Genomic DNA, 8,605 nt, shown 5'->3' with positions numbered 1-8,605 from the left:
TCTAATGAAAAATAACATTTTATCAATTGCAATAGACGCGTCGAGATATTCCCTATCAATTGATGTAAACATCTTTCCGATCCAGTAAGAAATGTTCGAGTTATAAGTATTCGGAATCTTTCATTTATTCCTGCATGTTCTGTGTTTAGGTTTTCATTTTACCTCCCATATATTCCGGTTAGACGTAGTCCCACGTCAAAAAGAGGGGTTCGGTACTTCGCCACGACGCTCCTACGTCCGTGGTATGGTTGAGAGTGTCCAGTTGAGAGTGCGTTTATTCTGTTCAAGTTTTCTCTTATATACAGACATTGCCTTCTTATCTACCCCAGAAGGGCGTAGCATAAGAGAGAGAAATTACAATTATTTATTCTAAGCCAGACGGGCGAACGAGGGATGATTATTAACACGCTCGCAGGCGTGTTATCTTTTCCTCTCCGTTTTATTACTTATTGTCCTAGCTCGGAGATAGGCTCCGTTTATAGCACCCATAGTGCTCTCTTTTTGGGATTTCTCCCGTCCTTCGGTATTTACGATCGGAGATAGGCTCTGATCGTAAACACATTACGTCGTTTTGCTTATTTTTGTTTTGTTCTCCTTCCCGGCGGGTTATCGCTGGCCGGAGGAGTTTTATGATATTTAGGTTTTCAGCTAGCAATAATCGCACTTCGGAAAAACCTCATTAGTTACGATAAAGCCACTGCGCAAGCTATTCTGTGTATTTAGGATAGAGCGCGATCTAAGCATCCGCTCTATCGTTCTCGCCATGAATCACGCTCTAAAGGCATGATCCGTGCGGCGACATACCGGCCCTCGTAAATCGCGTAAGGCAGATTTACCAATTGAGCTACGCCGCATCTGTTTCTAATAATTTTTTCTTCTATGCTTCTGATGCTGTATCTTTTATTACTGTATAATTCGCAATTGTTTCATCTTATATTCTCTTTTCAATATTATGTTTTTCTTACATTCAATTTCCTAACCTGAAGTTATACAATGCAATTCGTTTGCTATGAGCGGATGACTTCCGTTTATTCTTCATACATGGTGTGTTATAAATTCATTCTTTGCTTCGTTACAATTTATTAGCCACTTTGCCTTCAGATTCATTTACAATGCAAATCCTATTCATTTTAGCTTTGTGTTACACTTCATTTTACTCTCGCAGGAGTATTCAATTTTCAAATTCAATACTTCTTCTATCCATAGAAGAGTCTTCAACTTTATGTACTTTAATAGCCATACAACGGCGCCTAATTGCTTCTTTCACTGAACAAATTATATTTTTTTTTTTTTACTATTACATTAGACGACATATCTTCTCGTCAGTTTATGCAACCCTTTGTTGCTTATATTTCTTATTCATTGTCAGATTCCTCATTTTGACTACAATTATTTCATATTCAATTATTTTCTTCTATTTTACATTTTGTGTACTTATGGTCTAACAGAGTTTTAAATCACTTTTTCTCTTCAATTCTTCGGCATGCCGCCTTGCTTCATTGAACGTCCCTCCAATGCTTGGTTTTAAAGCGCTGTGTCTTCTAATTGTTGCCGGTTCAATAGGTTGTCCATTCGGATATGGACATCGGGTCCTGCTGTGGCTCTGGATCTGGTGCAGCATCTTCGTCTGCAGCAACGTAGATAAATGATCCCGATTATAATCATTAGTATGCTTACGAAAAGGGCGGCGTTCCTCCAAAGATACTTCGATTTCGGATGGAAGGGATCCAAACTGTTGTACACGGTTATCATAGCGTTGTTATCGTAGGGATTATCGGGCTTCGGCTCCACCACATCTTTTACGGTGTCATTGAATTCGTCCAATAGGTGATCGGCCACCTGGTATTTAGATTTGAAGTATGTTGCAATCTTCTTGTTCATGCCATTTAAACTTGCATGTATCGTTTTGTTGTTGGATTGTATACGGCAATCTGGCTGGAGAGTTACTACTGCTGCCTCATAAGGTGGTGACATTACCACGTTGTCGCAATGTATAACTATTGCCTTTGTATCGGATGCATAGTATAAAACGGTATTAGGAGTGGACAGTGTCTCCATCATAGCGTAAGGCGTGGTTAACAGTTTTGTTGCACATTTGCGGGTACTTGCGATATGCAGTATGACAGCCGCTACGCAATCCACTTCCTTACTCAGTTCTGGTTGAACCGTAATTAAATGCGTATCATTCAGTTTTGTTAGTTCGATCGATGGGTAGAAGAAGTCTTGGTTGTGGCCTACCGCGATGCGATCATGTTCTGTTACAATAATTGAGCCATTCTCAGCCCGTGGGATCGGTATTATCTTAAATACCTCGAACTCAACTTTGTTGATGACAACACTCGTCATGGTAATTATGAGGGAGCCGTTGACTACACGCGTGTTGTATTTTACGGCTGATGGGTGATCCAGGACAATGTAACCAGTTGGCAACGCTTGTGAAATGTTTTTTCTGGTTTGGGCTAGTTCGTCGACGGACAAAGGAAACGTTCGAACTTTCCTATATCTATTCAATGTTCCATCGATAACTTCTCGTGCCAATATCGTGGTTTCTAACATCGTTGTTCGTAACCTTTGAACCTTATCCGCAGAATATAATTGTTTTAATTGAGTCATGTCTTTGTACAATTTATAGTATCTCTCGTTAAGCTGTTCTCCCATTTTGGACGCCTTGGTATTCATTTTTACCATTGACTCCGATATTTGGTGAATTTTTTCGTCTTCATGAACCCTCATTGCCTGTAGCTCGTTTTCCATATCGTCGCTACCAAATATTAAGTCCGCCAAAAAACCGAAGAACCCTTTGCTTCGTTTAGTTCTCGTTGTCTGCTTGATTTCATCAATCGCATCATCGCATAAACGTTCAACAGATGTTGCAATTTGCTCTAGGAGAGAGTCTTCGATGACAAACTCCATGTCTTTCATCGCTACTGTCACATTATTCCGTATCGAGTTAATTACTTCAATGTCTTCATCGGGCACTACGTTGGTTTGTATATTCGTTTGCCATATGCCTCTATGTAATAAGCACGTTCCTTCGTGGTCGAACATTAGACCGTCTTTGTCAACGGGTTTTATGGATATAGCGTTGATCAACGTGAACGACATTACGAACAACATCATTATTTTCAATATACGTGAGATGTTGAACCAAGATTTAGAAATGCCTTTTGTTGTAGTCTTATTTCTACGTCTTTTTTTTCGCGTTGATTTTTTTGATTTATCTTCGGTCGAGGTTATCAGCATTACGTTGTTAGAACTCGCGGTGGTATACTTGTTGACCGGTTCTAAGGGCAAGGGGTTGTCGTTGACTCTTATTGGTTGTCTGATGCTAAATTCATCGACTGAGAAGTGCGCAGCCATCATATCTCGTAGTTCTTTATCGTGTTGCAATAGTTCATGATCGTTTTGATAAATTGATCTGACATTACCGAAAATAAACCATCCAAGCTTACTTCGGACTGCTATTGGGTCATTGTCACTTCCCCTTCTTGTTTCCATGGCGGTAAGCAAATGGCTTTGATTCAGCCCTATGAGAATTGTTGGCCTTGCAAGCTCGTAGCTTTCGATCGGAAGGTTTTCCAAATGCGGATATTTTGTAGCCATTGCTTTGTAGTTCATTGTCTGAGTCGGAAGTTGTAAGTTTTTAATGGTTCTTACACCGTCAAGTCGGTACGACCTTCTGGACGACCCCTGAATGCGAACTTGTACTTTTCTACTGTTCAGCTCGTTTCGAGACACGTCCTGTGTCCATTTTAATTGTAGTGGTTCTTCTCTGCCGTATAGGTCCAAGGAGTTTGCCATTTCCTCATCTAGCAATGTCAGGGAAGACCCTGTGTCTAGGAAGGCATATGTATCGACTGAATGCCTTCCGTGTTGAAGTGTTACTGGAATCACCTGGTAGTATATCTCGTTTGCTGAGGACTTGTGAATATTGCAGTTGGCTTCAAGCGGAACTGTAGCGGACGTATTACGAGGTGTTGGTTCCATGTCTGGATTCGAGTGTAACATTCTGTGGTGGTGCTTGTTACATCCACTCAAGCCGCACCTCCTAGATCGTCTGCAATCTTTAACCATATGTCCGGTGCCTAGACATCCGAAACATATTTTACATTGTACTGCCAATCGACATCTTTTTTGGATGTTGGAGTTCTTAAATTCCGTGCAATCGAAGATTTTATGGTTATTCGAGCAAACCGGACATTTCATGCGTGGCATCTCTTGATGGACATGTATCTGGCTTCTAACTGTAGAAGGTAGAGGAGAAGCCATATTCCTCATTATTTTGGCGTGAGGTTTCAGCCAGTTACTCATTTCTTCTAAAGATGGGGCATCACCAGTCGTCGTTCTATGGCGTGTCCATTCTATTTGCAGGTTATAAGGTAGTCTCTTAACTAGGTCTTCTATTAACCTCGCATCTAGTAGGTAACCTCTTTGATTTATGATCGTCATGTTTGCCACCATATTTTCTAAAGCATCTGACATTTCGATTATTATTGATCTACTTTCTCTTTTAAGCTTCTGTAGATCGTGCAGTAGTTCCTCATATATGAATTTAGGGTTTCCGAAATTTTCCTCTAGTCTCTCTATTATACTCGGAACATTTTCCGAGTTTATAAATAGTTGCTGCACGCTTCTAGCTGCGCGTCCTTCAAGGGCAGCTTCAAGTCTGGAGAGATTTTCATGATTGGAAAACGCACATTCTCTCGTGCTGACTTCGTAGATCCTTTTGAATTTAGCCCAATCTTTGGGCGACCCGCTGAATTTTGGCAAGGGAGTCAAAGCTTGCCTCTTCATTAGAATCGTAAAGTCTCCGTGCTGAGGAGCTGGCATCATTGCACTCTGCTCCCAGCCAATTGATGGACCGGATCTCAGTGGAAGTGGAGTTTGCATCGTTGCTCGATCGCGGTGTTGCCCGGAAATATTGATTAGGGGTTCAGTTGACTGCGCTTGTGCCGGAGAGCATGGTAATTCTGTTTGTTGCTGTGTTGCTATTGTCGTCGTACCCACGACTAAAGTGTTGAATGAAGCCTGCAATGTTGCTATTTCGCCTCTTAGATTTAGCATGTTGTTGCGTTCGCTAACATGCATCTCTGTTAGTTGTGTAACTAGACTCGTCAGATCTTCTATTTGTTTCTGTTCCCTGGTTTTAGTTGAGGGATGAGGTGCTGCTAATGCCTGTGCCTTTCCCTCACTTTCGTTTGTTTTGGTAGGGGAACAAAGCAAGCATATTAAATAGGTTTCTTCTTCGGTGGGTGTATGACCCGCACAGGAATAATGATAATTCCTTTTGCACTTTCTGCATTGGACCAGATTGTCTGGTTCAATTTTCTTGCCACATGCCTCACAGCATGGGCGTGATGATTTCGTGAAGCTTGATGTCATTTTGTTTGTGAGGCGCCTGGTTGCCGTCTCTCGATGTTTAAACTGTCTTATGATGCGCAAGTGGCGAGGCGCCTGGTTGCCTTAGCCTTGATTTAGTACTTCAAACGTTGATCAATGTTCGTCTTCCGGCCCTCGTGACCGGATTACAGTTGATGTTGACGAGGCGCCTGGTTGCCTTCGTCCAACTATGCCTGACTGGCGATCGGTTTGCTTATAAAGCTGGACTTGTTTCAACAAGATGCCGATTTCTACGGCCTAATTTGTCCGTCTTTCAGGACCTAATTTCTGTTTCTTGAAATGCGCAATTTGCCTCTTGGCTAAATGGTGATGTCCACAGACAACCTCACCTTGTTCGTCTTTACAAGACCGAACCTCTCCGTTCAACGACGGGCGCAAATCAATTTAACAGGATTCTCAACTCAACCGAGCGTGTTGTGAGTTCGTACAGTGTCTTTAGGAAAAGACTCCTCTCTGGAGCCACCAAATGTGGCTGCAGGGTATCGTGCTGATTACGCTGGAGGAAAGATCCTCTCTGGAGCCACCAAATGTGGCTGCAGTTCGAGATCGTGCTGATGACACGAAGGGAAAGCCCTTTACTGGACGCTATGTGGTAGGCCAGATCACGTAGAGCGCATAACGAGTATGCGCCTACTGGTGCGATCCGGTAGTACCGCGTCACTTGGGAGTTTGGCCGGGCGGAGCCAAGGGAAGGAAAAAGGAGAGGAAGGGTGGTTGGAATTTCGGATCTTTGGAGGAGGGGTGTTCAATACTTACCAGCGCTTGTTGCGCTGGGATCTGCCGGCGATGATGTCCAGGGTGCTCCCGATGGTGTCCAGGATGCTCGGGCGATGTCCAGGGTTGTGATACGTTTATGACAAAAAAGAGGGGTTCGGTACTTCGCCACGACGCTCCTACGTCCGTGGTATGGTTGAGAGTGTCCAGTTGAGAGTGCGTTTATTCTGTTCAAGTTTTCTCTTATATACAGACATTGCCTTCTTATCTACCCCAGAAGGGCGTAGCATAAGAGAGAGAAATTACAATTATTTATTCTAAGCCAGACGGGCGAACGAGGGATGATTATTAACACGCTCGCAGGCGTGTTATCTTTTCCTCTCCGTTTTATTACTTATTGTCCTAGCTCGGAGATAGGCTCCGTTTATAGCACCCATAGTGCTCTCTTTTTGGGATTTCTCCCGTCCTTCGGTATTTACGATCGGAGATAGGCTCTGATCGTAAACACATTACGTCGTTTTGCTTATTTTTGTTTTGTTCTCCTTCCCGGCGGGTTATCGCTGGCCGGAGGAGTTTTATGATATTTAGGTTTTCAGCTAGCAATAATCGCACTTCGGAAAAACCTCATTAGTTACGATAAAGCCACTGCGCAAGCTATTCTGTGTATTTAGGATAGAGCGCGATCTAAGCATCCGCTCTATCGTTCTCGCCATGAATCACGCTCTAAAGGCATGATCCGTGCGGCGACAAATCCTCAGTTACAGTGTACATTAAGATTAGGAAAGCATTTGTTTCAAAAACGATATGAGTACATCGTTACACTAATTTGAAATCTTAATCTAAGCTCAGACGGCATAACGCGGCGAGGAATGTGTCCAGATGAAACCGAATATAGGGACATGAAATCAACACTGGCAAACAGTATTAATTATACAAGCGAAATTTTGTTGGGTAAAACATGATGATCTCACGCAGGTAGTCGAGCTGGCCCAAAGGAACCAAATTTACAGAGGGTATACCAGCTGCCAGAAAAAAAAAACATTTCCGTCCATATGTACATATCATTTGTAATTTAGGCATAAACGACCTCTTAGTAGGAAGCAACAAAAAAAAGCAAAAAGGTAGCAAAATCCAGAAGTGCTGCTTTTTTTAAAGAGAAAGGAAAGGGGAATGGATACATAGATAAATGTAGTTGGCTAAATAAAATCATTAGTAATTCTTGATGAGACATCGCAAACTGGTACGCTTGAGTGTACTCTTTCGTACCTCTCAATCGGAAGCCAGCTTAGTCCTTTCAGTTTTTTCATGTTAAACCCTTTAAACCTGCCCTTCGTCGAAACTCTGGGGACAATAGAGTGTCGCCATGTTTCAAGTGATCTCCTCTCTCCACTCTTTCGTTCAGCGGTATCAATACCAGTATCATTAAATGTTAGCTGTAACCCAACACACATAAGTAGCTTCATAGCTATTGATGTCCTGGCATTGATATCGTTGGATTCGATAAGACATAAATATGTTTTTCACCCGACAATGCAATATGAGGGGCTTAGAATGAAAGGCGTGTAAGTGATTTGATCGATTTCTCTACTTCTACTCTCTCTCTTTTTTGGTCATAGCTTAGCTGCAAATACATTCCCAGCTGTATTTGACAATGTGGAAGATAGGTCAGAACCTCACATATCAGATTCTATAGCAAACTTAAATTGGAACGTTTTTGCAATTGAGTTATTAACTAAAGAAAAAGTTGATGAAGAGAAATCGATCAAGTCACTTACACCCCTTGCATTCTAAGCCTCTCATATGTCATAATTCAGCTCGCGCAATTTTTCATATTTTCTGTTGAGACTCAGCCTAGGTTCCATCAAAGTTCACATTTGACAATAGTTCAAACAGAGAAAAAAAAACACATTTTTCTATTTTCACAAACATTTCGATAATGGTTATCATGATAACACGTATACGCAATAGGCCAAACAATGGATTGAAAGCAACGAAAAACCATTATTTGAATTTTATGTGAATATCCAGAATTGAGATTGCAAATTAATTGAAAGTGGATATAAAGTGCCCTGTGTCTCTATCACTTCAAAATTAGATTAGGTTGAAGTAACGATCCTAATAGATATTGTGATCGCTTAGTTCACGTGAATATTGCATGGTTTCTATGCGTGTGAACAACTCTGGCATGAATGTTTGACTTTCGTATAGTTATTCGCTAAATATAATGGTCATACATATACACACTTGTGAAAGAATTTCACTTGTGGAAGAATTGTAAACGGTAAACTATAAACTAATCGGTGGCTTATGGTAACTTTTAACAGTTACAGTTTCGGGGATATTTTTTTATAAAAATGGACAATATCTACAAGAAAACAAGAAAAAGAAAAGGAAGTTTTTAGAAATCCTTTTATAAAGATTGTATATATATGCCCCATCTAGAAAAAGGCATTAATTCTTAGTTTACCAAGAATTAAGAGACAATAAATAT

At 41.3% G+C, this 8,605-nt stretch overlaps 2 pseudogenes; both read right to left on the bottom strand.

Moving 5' to 3' along the window:
- Positions 1 to 580: 580 nt before the first annotated feature.
- On the bottom strand, positions 581 to 709 carry LOC129772137 (U4 spliceosomal RNA; annotated as a pseudogene).
- Positions 710 to 6,642: 5,933 nt separating this feature from the next.
- LOC129772136 (U4 spliceosomal RNA) lies at positions 6,643 to 6,771 on the bottom strand (annotated as a pseudogene).
- Positions 6,772 to 8,605: the final 1,834 nt, after the last annotated feature.

Source organism: Toxorhynchites rutilus, chromosome 2 (assembly GCF_029784135.1).
Source record: "Toxorhynchites rutilus septentrionalis strain SRP chromosome 2, ASM2978413v1, whole genome shotgun sequence".
Lineage (NCBI taxonomy): Eukaryota > Metazoa > Arthropoda > Insecta > Diptera > Culicidae > Toxorhynchites > Toxorhynchites rutilus.
The sequence above is the reverse complement of the archived record's forward strand: the minus strand, read 5'-3'. Positions and strand labels throughout refer to the sequence as shown.